The following is a 14,448-nucleotide window of genomic DNA, read 5'->3' on the forward strand; positions in this document are numbered from 1 at the left end:
GGGCTCATACACCAAGGTGATGAATGGCTCAGGTGTGGTCTCTGGCACTGGCATCGCGGCAGGCTCGGTTTCCATCATATCATCTGTAAGCGGTGTGAGAGGTGTGAGAGGTGGCTAGCTGGGCTCTGGGTCCGGAGAGGGGCTGGTGATGTCTTCCCCCAAGGGGCAGGTAGTGTTGGGAGATACACATCTCACCAGCACCCCCTCTGCAAAGATCCCTCGAGGACCATCCAAGGACAAGCGTGCCTTGGACCACTCATTGAGGCTGGTCCAAGGTAATGTGTGAAGCACGCCAGATTGAGAAAATTCCTTGTGTGGTCCTCCAGGGAACGGTCCTTCTGCTCGAGGCAGGGAAGCTGGAGAAGTCAGTTCTTCTGTAACATGTAGTGTGGTATAAATACCACATTTATATATATAAATACTCCTTGTATCTATTCTTCTTTATCAAAAAAAAAAGTTCCCAAAAGTTTGAGTTAGAATAGTTTGCAAAAGTGTGATTATAAACTGTAAGAGCGACTAGTAAAGTAGATGAGTTTACTTGTTCAGTGTGATGACATTTTCCTTTTTCAAGAAAAATATTTCAAAGGTGTATTATGTCCCAATAGTTTAGATTCATTATGCTTTGTCATTACCTGCCTACATCACTCATTTGTTGTCACGGACACTAATCACGTTCAGCTGTGCACTCATCAGTCACCATCATTAACACATGTATATTCATGGGTTTCATCAGGTCCCTTTCCACAGGTGTATTAATCAAGCACAATGCAGTCTGCATTCATAATCTAGGTGCTTGATTTTATACACCTGTGGAAAGGGACCTGATGAAACCCATGAATATGTTCAGTTCTGTTTCAGTCCAGGGTCCGGTTGTCTATGTTCAATGTGTGTGTTGTAATCCATTTGCCTTCCTGTTGGAACTTAAGAGAATAAACCTTTTGAATTGAATCGTATATGTCTTCCTCATCTGTCTGCCAGCAACCTTCCGTGACATATTACTGATGTATTTTATGTAAAATAATAAAATGTGAAAATATCTTGAGCTTGTATTCATCACATAACTTATTTCAGGCAACATCATTTATTTCAGGCAAATCAAAACCCATTGACTTCAAGACCATGGAAACAGAAATAAAAAAATGCACTTAAACTTAAATTGTTTTTTAAATTTATTTTTTAATAAAATCTTTAATGCTCATTAATGTGACTAGTTATGCATCAGTTATACTCATCTTGGACTGGGCTATTAAATATTTATACAATAATACGAAGACACTTCAATAATGTAGACAAAAAGAAAACGGAATCTATAGAAACAGAGTTTCTGTATTGTCCTGTATTGAGCACCAAATTACTGGTTCAAACATTGTTTTATAACAGCCCTAAAATGAAACTGAGAGTAAACTGACCCCATGGGTTAGTTGCACTTCCTTATAAGATCATAAGAGTTACAGGAACAATTTACTTATGAAACACCCTTATTAAGGTTACTGATATAGATTACAGCACTTTTTACAGTACTTCTTACAGTACAATTACTTTTTGATCTGAAATCCTGACAGGGATTATAAGCAGTGCTTTATTTTCCTATGCCTTTGGTTGTGTCAAATGAATGTGAGAACCTTCAGAAGGAGATATAAATAAACATACACCTCTCAGATCTTCTTATGTTTGACTTGTAAATGAACAGTTTACTGTAAAGTATTTTTTGTACTAATTTAATCTCCTTAGAGTTGTTCCAAACATCTCAGGGTTATGTACGTAACTCCGGTTCCCAGAGAAGGTAACGAGATGCTGCGTCAATTGCTGACGCAATGGGGACTCGGAACCCGGTGTGTAACTTCATGCCAAAACCTTTGGCCGACGCAGTGGATGACGTCCCACTGAGCGCCCGAGCATATAAATAGGGCGCCTGCAAGACGTCATCAGATTCAAATTTTCTGAAGGAAGACGCACAGGCATGCCCGAAGCATGGTAATGTAACACAGCATCTGGTTCCCTTCTTAGGGAACCGAGGTTACATACGTAACCCTAAGACGTTCCATTTTCTAGGGAACTCGATCCTGCATCAGTTGCTGATGCTCTCAACTAGCTCAGTACTACTGGTGTTAGAACAGAGTCTTAAGCTTCATGCTCAACAGTTTCTGAAATGGGGACTCCTATTTTAGACCAGTCTGAGCCACAGCTTCAGGACAGCTGAAGAGCAGAGCTAACAGGGGTGACTATAGACATAGCCTCAGATAAGTCTATAGCACCACATCCATCAGCCAACCAGCTGAAGATGAAATACAGAGTTACTTGCAGCATCCTTACATACGATCCTAGACCTGAACACAAGCCTAGGAGAGCAGCATAGCGAAGGGAGCTTGCAAAGGCAGAATTCCCAACTTTCAGACTAAAGATTTCTTCTGGAGAGGCAACAGAGAATGAGTCATCAATTGCGATACAAACCCTTCCTACTGTCAAGCCCTGCTCCCACCTTCGAGTAGTCTGTTAGGATGAGGACCAATCCATACACAAGTAGCACAATCTTACTTCATTCCTCAAAATTGACAGATAGGGAGGATGGCAAGGGAGAGAGTGGAGGTCCCACTCAATTTCAACTACCAATAGGGCTGTGCGATTAATCATAATTGATATTTTGATTTCTATTCTGGCTTCCAACGATTATGAAAACAAGATAATCGAGGTAAAACGATTATTGTGACGCTGCTGCATTCCGTCCAGCACACCTTCCTTTTGTTCACAGCGGTGCACTTTCGTTCCTCCCTAAAAGCCCACACTTAACATCCAAATCAGTGAGTGTTTTAAAATGCAGTCTACTGTTGCTAAACTGCAGGACGTGCTTGATATTAAACAGTGTTATTAAAAGCATATTAAGTAAATGGCCAAAAAGCCTACTCAAAATTATGAGTATATAAAAATGCCGTTTTGGTAAGTATCCTCATAGTTTTAATAAGGATCAGTCTTTATTTAATGTATACAGCAGTGTTATTTTACATTTGATTACTTTATTCAACTTCATTTGTAGGCTATTACTTAACTGAATTAGCCTGGTTAAAACCAGACCATTCTCAGTAGTAACTGAGTTATGGTCTGGCAAAGCTTCATTAATAACTCATTTCCAAAGGGGCGTCACCAACGGACGTCGCTCAAATGCCTCTGGGCACAATTGGATAGACCTAAAACCAGTCAGAGCGATCGTCATCGTGTAAAGCCATATGCTGCGTCCCAATTCGCCTAAGTTACACTACGCCATAAAAGTATGTACTCTTTTTGTGAAGAAAAGGTATTTACTTTTGAATGTGTAGCAAAAAAGTAGGCAAGCTTTGGGACATACTACTTCCTCATCTTTATCAGACGGATCTGTCGCGTGCATCCTGTCACGTAAACTGCCCTGTCAATCATCTTGTCACAGTTAAAATCCTCTATTAAATCTAATTTCATTTCCTACCGTTTCGGAGAGAAATGAAGCAGCACGTTCATCTGCCAGTGGGTCTTTCATGGAGACTGTCCTCATGTGTTTGCAATTTTAATATGCATTTAAAAGTTGCTGTGCTTCACCAACGGACGTCGCTCAAATGCCTCTGGGCGCAATTGGATAGATCGTCATCGTGTAAAGCCCGCCCCAACGTTTCTGATTGGTACCGCGATTTCGAGGGATTAGAAATGGGCTTGAATGAGCTCTTTGCCAGACTATTTGCCGGAAGTTGTCTGGGTTTTCCCAGGCTATAGCTGAATACCACTATTAGTAGTCTTCCTGAAGAACCTAAAGCACTGTTTATTTCATTTGTATATATATTTTTTTTTTTGTTGTTGTTCTGTCGGTTTTGTTTGTAATTTAGTTTATTTGTTCTTATTGTATTGCTGACTATTAACTTGTCTTCTATAACTGTTTTGGGGACTTTTACTTGCATTAATTAACCTAGTATTAGTTTTTGCTGAAGTATAGATCATTTAGAAATGTCACTGACATTTAAAAGGCAGACATTAAGCCTCGGAGCCACACCTACCATTTATGTAATCAGCTTGGACCACCGATTGTTCGAAGGCGTTTACCAGCAGGAGTGAACTTTTCTGCTTTGGCAAGCTGTTTCAAACTCCTGAAACAAGCTCCAAAAGAACTTATTTTATATATACTTTGAGTATATCAAGGCCTTTATTGTCTTTTTTATGTTCTTTTTGTAGTTTGGCATTCTAATTAATACAAATTTGTATTGCATTGAAAAGAGCAGTTTGGGCATTCTAGGCACGGTAGGTGATTTGTTCCAGAAGCATTTTTTTGTTATGCTGGTTGAAAGTCTCTTCACACCCTGATAGCAATCACTAAGTTAAGTGGTCTAGATGTATTTATATGTATATATCTCGTCTGTGGAAGGCATATGACCATAATATGTTTGTCCAAACATTGCATTCGGTCCATGTTTCCATGCATATGCTGACAGGCTAGACAGACGTCAGTCACAGAGCACCGCAACCGAAAGAGCAGCCATTAACCAAAACAATAAGCTTATGCTGCGTTCACGCCATAACTACCGTAATTAGGAAGAGATGGAAACCTGTGACGTTCTACTGGGAGAGGTTCGTGACTTGATTTTATGCATTGTCAAAATGAATCTGCAGCAGTCAGATGGTACAGGTCAGTGCTTTTTAAGTTATTTATGTTCATTATCATTGTAATGTTATGTGCTTTCAGACACAAGGTAGTTTAACACCGTCTCTCGTGACGTTTTTTGTTTGCTCCCTGCTGTACGAGGCATGGCTTTGTAGAGCACTCTGAAGGGAGGGTTGAATCTTATGCTTTCAGAGCTAGCTCGCTATTGCTAGCCTCTCCGGAAATTACCAACCCTACCTTTAACATCTCATTCTGTGTTCCACTGAAAAAAAAAGAAAAGGGGGTCATAATGACATGATGGTAAGTACATTTTCATTTATTCCATAGTGGTTTTGCAATCAAACATGATTTAGAAATGTTTTCTTTGCCCGTTGACCTGTGATCCAGAGGCATCGCTGCTGTTGTTACCTCTTTCTTTGAACATCTCTGCCCAGGTACATTAAGTGTGGCCACTGACTCAGCAAATAACACACTAAAACCCAGTGGAACCGCACTGTACTTTGTACAGACAGACAAAGGTTTGCTCTTTAGTAAGCACTGCATAGTTGCAACGTTTAGTTGTAACAGTCAGGTCTCTGGAGGCAGCGAGCTCCTGATGGGTAAGAGATTAAATGCTCCCTAAACGGCCCTTGTGTAAACCTGTCTGTTGTAACCATGAACCTTACACCCCATGCAATATCTAAAACAGAAGCCAGCAATATTAAATCTGTTTTGTAACCAATTATTTTTCAACTAGATGTTGAATGTGTACCGAGTGAGTTAAAAGGTGTCGCTTTAAGAGTCCCTCCGAGCTTTTTCCAGTTTGCACATTGTCACCAGAGCAACGTGCCTGCGATCAGGTATTCTGCTGTGGAAACTGGCCTCACAAGGATCCAGTGTACGTCATCCAGTCACCTGCTCTTCAACTGACTGCAAGTGTAACTCAGCAGTCCTCTAGAGTCACCGTGAGTGTGTGTGTGTGTGTGTGTGTGTGTGTGTGTGTGTGTGTGTGTGAGAGAGAGAGAGAGAGAGAGAGAGAGAGAGAGAGAGAGAGAGAGAGAGAGAGAGAGAGAGAGAGAGTGAAACTGTTCTCTCATGTTGCTAGACAAGGACTGACCTATATTTAGCTACCCAGGAAATATAACAAGTCATCTGATCTAAAGCAGAACACAGACACAGAAAGGGAGAGGTGTATCTTCGTGTATATCTCGCTCATTCACACTGTCTTTTTTTTTATTATTAGAGAGGAAAATGTACTTCAGCATAATTCATACATAATTAATCACATTAGCAATTTTACAAAACGGCTGCCATTTCTGTCTCCGTTACCGTTACCATCATATTTTTACAGTAAAATGACATATTGCATTGATAAAAAACTTTTTTTGCTTTAATATTTTTCTTAGATTTTTGCTTTAATGTTTTCTGTTTGCCAGTGATTTTAAAACATCAACCCTCTTACTATTAGTTTGAATACAGTTAAGTTAGTAGTTACAGTTAGTAGTTACAACTACTAAAGTAAAAAAAAAAAGTCTCTTATACTCACCAAGGCTGCATTTATTTGATCAAAATACAGTAAAACTGTAATATTGGTAAATATTATAAAAATTTAAAGTAACTGTTTCGTATTGTAATGTATTTTAAAATAAAATGTATTCCTGTGATCAAAGCTGAATTTTATTTAATTAGATGTTTGGAATCTTACTACATAAAAAAAATTCCTTGATCAACCTGTTCAGGAAAAAGTGTTCAAGCGAGTTTAAATTTCCTTGACAAAGATATGTAAGGAAAAAAAAAACATACAAAAAAAGCATTACAAAAAAATCATAATTCACAGACTGATTCAATGAATGAAGAACTAACACAGAGTGGTAATATTACAAAGCATTATTTCCCTCCTTCACCTTTTGTCAGACTTTGGAGTGGATTGAGTAACTGTAGCTTGTGATACTGTAAATGCTTGAGTAATTGTTGGAGCGTAAAGTCAGTGGTTAAGCAAACAATGCTGGTGTCACATTTTCCTGTCTGGAGGGCAGTTCAAACCAGCACTGACTGGAGATGATGGACTGAATCCAGATCATATATCAGCGGCTGACAATACACTAAAACTTAACAGTGACTTCACTCTTCCCTCTACATATCTGACAAGCCTTGTGAGAACTTATGATCTCCACATCTTTATAATAATAATAATTATAATAATACTGCTTTATTTATTCCTTCATTTATTTAATCATTTATTTTAATAAAAAAATGAAATCATGAACTTTTTAAATATAGTTTAAATTTATATTCAGACCCAGGGGCATTTCCTTCGGGGAGGCATGGGAGGCAGTGCCCTCTCAAACAATTTGATGAGAAAATAATCCATATTACAAAAATGTATGCAAATATTACAAAATTTAACATTAAAAAGTATGTAAATCACTCGTTTTTCGAAATTAACACTGTTCACGACGACACTCGTAGGTAAAGTTACAGCAGGAGTCCGTGTCTCTCTTGCCTCCCCTGAGCCCATTGACAGACCCCCTAAAGAGTACAGTGAGTTTGGTGGGGGGTAATTGAATATGAATGGGGGAAAAGATAAGGACACATATTTTCTGTTGGACGCCCCGCTACTCATGGTCTCTTCGGTGAAGCAGTCAACACCGTTGTAGACAGGTTTCAGGAGGCGAAAAAGCAAGCGGAGGCGTTCAAATGGTATCTCCCTCACCGTCAACAGGCCTCTGGAGCTGCTGGGCGTGAGCAGCCCCAGCCGTTAAGCTCCTCATACAGAGCACAACAGAAGGAGAGTGTCGCCCCTCCCAAAAACCATGGGGTGCGGGGTGACACTCTCAACCGAAGTCTTCTAAGCAGCAGACTGATCTGAGGAACGTTCTGCTGGCGAAGAAGGCTTCGGCAAAGAAGAGGACCTGACGCTCATGGCGTGCACCTGGCTGGTCTTCACCGCTTACATTTTGTCAGATTTTATGACTTAGACATGGATACCCCTGGGTCTAGAGTTCTCATGTCGTGACAGTTTTCACGACAGGTTCTTGGCCGTATGGCGTTCGGGCATTCTCGTTCCCAAAGCGTCATTGACTCATCACAAGTTCCATCGAAAGGGAACGCCTCAGGTTACGACTGTAACCCTAGTTCCCTGAGTAGGGAACGAGATGATGTGTCACTTTGCCATACTTCCTACATCCCTGTGATTGACTTGCTTCTGCCTTTTTCGAAGCTAGCGCGGTTCTAACCGGATGTGCTTTTATCCTTTCCTGGTCATGACATCACCCGCCCGTGACGTTCATTCTCGCCATTGGACTAGTTGACATATGTGCTTCAGACGCAATCACGCAGGGGCATTCCCAAAGCGTCATTGACGCATCGTCTCGTTCCCTACTCTGAACTAGGGTTACAGTTGTATTCTATTTCTATGCATTCTATTTTTATTCTGTACGTGATTTTCTTTATTTTGATTGGTTGGGCAGCACATGAGAGGAATCAAACTGATTGATCTGCTGACACACACACACACACACACACACACACACACACACACACACACACACACACACACACACACACAAAAAGAGAGAGTGTGTTTTGTGGATAAGGGAATCAACATGAATGAACTAATGTGGGGGTTGTGCAGTTAATAGGATCGTGTTGTAGACCCGTCTGTTTCTCTGCTGATAAGACAGATGTATGGAACGCTTTTCAAGACAACTCCCCCTTTCCACTATCATTTGTTATTTTCTAATCTGTCAATTATATTTGCAGGATTGGGCAAAACATTACACATCGTTTATTTACATAAATTCATAAGAATAGACAGAATTTGACCCTAATGGTTATAAAATGAGGACTATCGATAAACATCAGAAAATTCCATAATCGATTGCATAATTTCATAAATTGATTCACATTTACATTTACATTTAGTCATTTAGCAGACGCCTTTATCCAAAGCGACTTACAAATTAGGACAAAAATTCAGCGAGTCATCATAAAGAGGCAAAAACAACAACAACGCAAGAAGTGCTCAAAATACGAAGTTCAGGTATTATTCAGAGTAGCATAAGCCTGATAAGTGATGTTTCAAAGGGAAAGGATTTTTTTTTTTTTTGTGTGTTTTTTTAATTTTTTTATAAGGTTAAGTGCTCACGGAAGAGATGGGTTTTCAGCTGTCTTTTGAATGTTGTCAGGGATTCTGCATTCCGGATGAGGGTGGGGAGAGCGTTCCACCAGCATGGAACTGTGAATGAGAATGTTCTGGAAAGTGATTTTGTGGCTTTCTGTGATGGAACCACGAGACGTCGCTCGTTGACCGATCGTAGGTGTCTGGTAGGGATGTAGACTCGTAGGAGTGAGTGAAAGTAGGAGGGAGCTGAGCCTGTGGTTCATGATTCATATAGGCTATATTTACTCTACCATTCAAAAGTTTGGTTTTGGTAAGTTTATTCATGTTTATTGTAATATTTAATGCATTTTGTAAAAAAATAAATTTAAAAAAGCAGTGAAATATGATTACAATTTAAAATAACTGTTTCCTATTTGAATATATTATAAAATTGAATCATTACTCCAGTCTTTAGTGTCACATGATCCTTCAGAAATCATTATAATATAATGATTTGCTGCTCAAGAAATATTTCTGATTATTATCAGTGTTGAAAACGTCTCAGGTTACGACTGTAACCTAACACTGCATCAGAGCGCTATAAGGGAACGCCTCAGCATGACTGATGACTGAAACACTGTATAATCACAACAATCATACTGGCCGGCGTCAGCCATGACGTCATACTCTAGCGCGACCAGGAAGTATAAAAGGGGCGCCTAGAGAACATGTCATCCACTTCTTCGTCTGAAGGGACTGTGTAAGCAGGCCGGAGGCATGGCGACGAGACGCAGTGTTTCGTTCCCTGTTCTCAGGGAACATAGGTTACAGTCGTAACCTGAGACGTTCCTTTTCGAAAGGGAACTCGCACTGCGTCAGAGCGCTAGGGGAACGATCTACCCACGCTGCCATGCTGAGGGGATGCTTTGCCAATTATGGCTGTTACAAGCACAAACACATTTAACTCAAAGTTAAAACACCTTACTGCTTAAACGTCGGGCTGTCAGTAGCACTACACCCTACGGCCACTGCCCGAGCTTCATGCTAAGCGAGGAAGTAACTTTGTGCTTCACACGAAGGACTTGACCCAGAGCAAGCTCAAGGGCATGGATCCCACAGCCCGACTTTAGAGGGGGGTTCCTTTAAGGGAGTACGGCCCAGAGCCTATGGGCCCTAGCCTGCTACTTTCGGGGGGACCGGTGTCAATCCCCCATACCAGGGAGGCTATCATGCTTAATGCTGAAGCCAACAACCTGTTTAGGCTTTTCATTACTCAACCACAGTCTTTAGCCAGAGACGATACCTCCTTCGCAGTGCTATGGGAAGCGGAGGCCTCAGCAGGATGACTCTAAGAGCAGAGGAGGCCTGCCACACTTACACCAATGTGGTCTCTAGAGCTTATTCTCATAGTGTGAAAAGTTCATAGTGCAGTGCTCAGACAAAGAAGGGCCTAAGAACAACCCTCCGTTGTTGAGAGAGCCCTTTTTCTATACTACTACCTGCAAAGCTGCTTGCATGGAGGCCTCTGCAGGATGACTCTCGATGGAGAGGAGGCCTGACACATGCTAGAGTACAGCTACAGTACTCTGGGAGTGAGGGGGCCTAACTGCTAACTCGCCTGGAGGCCTCAGCAAGATGACTCAAAAGGAAAAGGGGCCTGCCAGACTCACACTAGAGATCTATTGGACACCGAAGTTCACCAACACAGAGCTCAGGGAGCGACGGGTCTAAGAGCTACTCATGATATGAGGAAGAATCCTTTCCACGCTCTACCAAGCTGTATATATGGAGGCCTCAGCAGGATGACTCTCGAAGGAGAGGAGGCCTGACACGTGTAGTTAGGACAACTAACTTGACTACCACTAGAGCTCAGGGAGCGAGGGGCCTGAAAACCCTTCCTCAGAGAGGGAGGGACCACTTCTCAAGCTCTACCTGGAAGGCTGTTTGTGTGGAGGCCTCAGCAGGATGACTCTCCTAAGGGAGAGGAGGCCTACCATACCTTTTAAGAACCAGCTAAGCTATTGCTATGCACAACACAGAGCTGAGAAAGCGAAGGGCCTAAACACAACTCTCTGAATTAAGAGAGAGGCCTCTTCTCGATGCAGAGAACAGATCTATCTGCTCGGAACTCTGGAGGATGGAGGCCTCAGCATGACAACTCTCAAAATGAGAGGAAGCCTACGACATCCTTATGCTTTTATGATCCTTGTGCTTTTTCCAAAATATGACCGCTGGAGACGTACTCAGCATAACTCACCTATACTAAGGGGAGTATTGTTTTTGTTTTTTTGGTCTGCATTTGGGGCGGCCTGGCCGTATAAAGGAGGCTAACACTGGAAGCCTGTCACCTTAACACACCTGCCTACTGGGAGTATAGAGGCCCAAACTTTGTGAGGGCCTGCTAGAAACTCAACCAGAGGTGAAGTACTCTGCATAATGACCCAGGGGAACCAGGGAAGTACTAAGCTTACTCAGTGGCTATCAATGAGATGGAGCACTCTATAAAAATACTCTGCTAACTAAGGGAGTACTACGTCATCCTAAGAGAGGTGATTTGACCACTGTCTCAAATTTAGAGACGTATACCGCCTCCACAGGGCTATTTCTATTTGTGAGAAAACAACTACGTTAGATAAATCCAGCTCAGAGCCCGAGAGGCGAAGGACCAAAAAACTCTCTGCCATTTAAGAGAGTGACCCCTTATCTACCTCTACCTTCAGCAGGGCCGGGCTGCCTGCATGGGGCTCTACGGCCGGAGGCCTCAGTATGATGACTCTCGCATGAGAGGAGACCTGAAAAAATCACTAAGGGAATTATAATTGATATACACTCTGTCGAGCTCTAGAGAGCGGAGGCCTCAACAAATAACTCTCTGGAGTGAACCCTAACCACGCTTCTAACCCCACAGGGAAGCATACCTGCTTCCTGTGCTTATCACTACTCCAATATTAGCCGACTTCAGATCTGGGCTACCAGAGACTCAGTGAACAAATAGCGACAGAGTCCCTGTAGCAATTTCACCACATCGTAAGGGAAACAAATCCTTTCCAGGAGGGGAACGGAGGCCAAATAACCCAGTATATAAAACATATATTTTATTATTTTTTGGTAACACCCTGTCTACATTCGTTTTATCTGGAGGAGGCACCTAGTGCCAACTACTCTGCTAATGGCGCTGTGAGGCTACAGGGGATAATTCTCAGTATGATCGGTTGGTCTTTGGTTGGTCACACAAAAAAGACCTGAGCCAGACCGTCAGAATAGATAATCTATTCTGACGGTCTGGCTCAGGCCTTTTTTGTGTATATATCGGTATAGCTCGTTGGGCCTGATGTTATGGGTGAAGGGGGAAAGAGAAAGAGGAGGGTGTGCACAGGGAAGGAGGCGATTACCTGCCTCTACTTGTGCCAGGACGCTCATGTCTAGCCTGAGCTACTTCCCTGATACCCTGCCTCTTTCTCCTGGACTCGCGCCACCTCGTTGACCTACTCCTGCCAGGAGGAGGGGCACGAGCGGCAACTGATGGGGTGTGGCCAAAGAGAAAGCGCTCATCAAGCCTTCCACGAGCGGCTTCCCCTCTGACGTGCTGCCATGGCAATTCAAGCCTGGAGGTGGCGAGCTCCATCACCTCCACCAACTCCGCATATGTGGGGCAGGGGGGCTGGGCATCTTCCCCCGCTTCAGCCCCTCCTGCTCATCCGGGCTCGAAGCCAATAGTGCACTGGCTGTTGGACCAGAGGATGCATCAGAGAGCACAGATTCACTCCACTCTCAAACTCGTCGGTGAGCTCCCTCTGAGATCCCCACGATCTGAGTCTCCTCTCGGCCTCGGCACGAGTGGGACCCGAAACGCGGGGCAGAGATGACTGTCCCTCCTCCCTTGAGAAGAGAGACAGACGAGAACGGAGCGTTCTCATTGAGAAACGCTCACAGTTTGCGCACTCCGTCCCCTCAAGGACCGAGCGCGCGTGCTCTTCACCCAGATAAAGCACACATAGGTTGTGAGTGTCACCAGGTGTGAGAAACCTCTCACACGGGTTGGCACACTTCCTAAAGCGCTTGTTTCCAGCCGTAATCGCTTACAGTGTCAGTGAAACAGTCCCTGAAGACGAAAAGAGGATGACATGTTCTCTGGGCGCCCCTTTTATACTTCCTGGCTGCGCTAGAGTATGACTTCATGGCTGACGCCGGCCAATACGATTGTTGTGATTATACAGTGTTTCAGTCATCAGTCACGCTGAGGCGTTCCCCTAGCGCTCTGTGAGTTCCCTTTCGAAAGGGAACAGTTGTTGCTGATTAATAGTTTTGTGGAAACTGATGATTTTAAATACAAACCTTTTGTAACATAATATGTCATTTTTTTATCAATTTAATGTGATGTTGCTAAATAAAACTTTTAATTTACAAATTATATTAAATACAAATTTCTTAATTTGCCTAAATGTAAACATAATTGATATCATGACATCATCTAATGTTGGTAGAAATAACATTTTGTACAATGCAATATGTTTGTTTTTTTATGATAACATATTTGCACATAAGTATCATACAACATGGTACTTTTTAATACTTTCAGGTATTCTCTAATGAACTATCTCATTCTCAGTTCTCTCAATGGAGCCCAACCCTGGGGCCTCATTCATAAAACGTGTGTAAGCACAGATTTGATCTTAGCAAATGCTAAAATCCACGCCAACGTTCATATTTATAAAAGTGGTCTTTGACATGGAAAAGTGTTTAGTGGCACATCGGGATCTGAGCAGATGTTTGCACTTTTCCTTGTGGCAGAGAGTCGGAGAACTGCAGGTATTTGGATATCCAAACAAATCTTGCCGCTCGCTGTTCTCACGTAAAGGATTCAGATGTTGACTGGTGCTCTTTTATATGTTAATGACATTAATTAGGTGGCATTTACAAGGCGGAGATCTGAAACTATTCAGCTGGGCACAATTTCAAGATCATTTGCAATCTATAAATTTCACATCTGGGCGTACGTTCATTCAACACATTTGCACATTTTAGAAATGATCGTAAGATCAAATGTAAGATGGTTTCTATGCAACATTTTATCAGAATCCTCCTGCCAAATGTCCTTTTCACCGAAGAGTAAATCAAATACACAACACCATACGAGAAACATACACCGTTCACAAGTTTCTATCCAGGATCTTTATCTTCTCTCCATGTCTACCTCATCTCCATCTTTCTCTCTGTGAAGTTGAAAGTGGTTTCCATGCTGAGTTGGAGACCGTAGAGTTATGAAACTCTCAGCCACTTCATCTCTTACCCACCATGCCTCTGAGACTGAGAAAAAGGTCTAGTAGCACAAGCAATAAAAGTGCTGTGCCACAGTGGAGTGACTTCATCTCGCAGTAAAGCTCTCAGTGATATATAACACAGAGGATGAGATCCCAGCGTGAGTGTGGGGCACCATGGACCTTATCACCCCTGTGTGCCCCTCTGTAATTTAACGGAGAGCAGCTGTTACTCTGTATAGAATCTCTATGTAAACTGCGGCAGTGTTTAGCTCCATAAATTTGCTAAAATCTACTGGGATCCTAATTTTACTACAGGAAGGTATTTTTTAGTGCACTTCACATGAGGGCTCAACACTCAGCCAGCTCTTCAGAGGGCTCTCGACATGATTGACCTTTGCCACTAGAGGTTAGGAGCGCATTCCCATGCCCAGAAGTTAAGAGTGTGAATACTTAATTATCGGGTTGATAAGATAACCAAGTGCCAACATCAC

The sequence above is a fragment of the Leuciscus leuciscus genome (assembly GCF_965113295.1).
Source record: "Leuciscus leuciscus genome assembly, chromosome: 20".
NCBI lineage: Eukaryota > Metazoa > Chordata > Actinopteri > Cypriniformes > Leuciscidae > Leuciscus > Leuciscus leuciscus.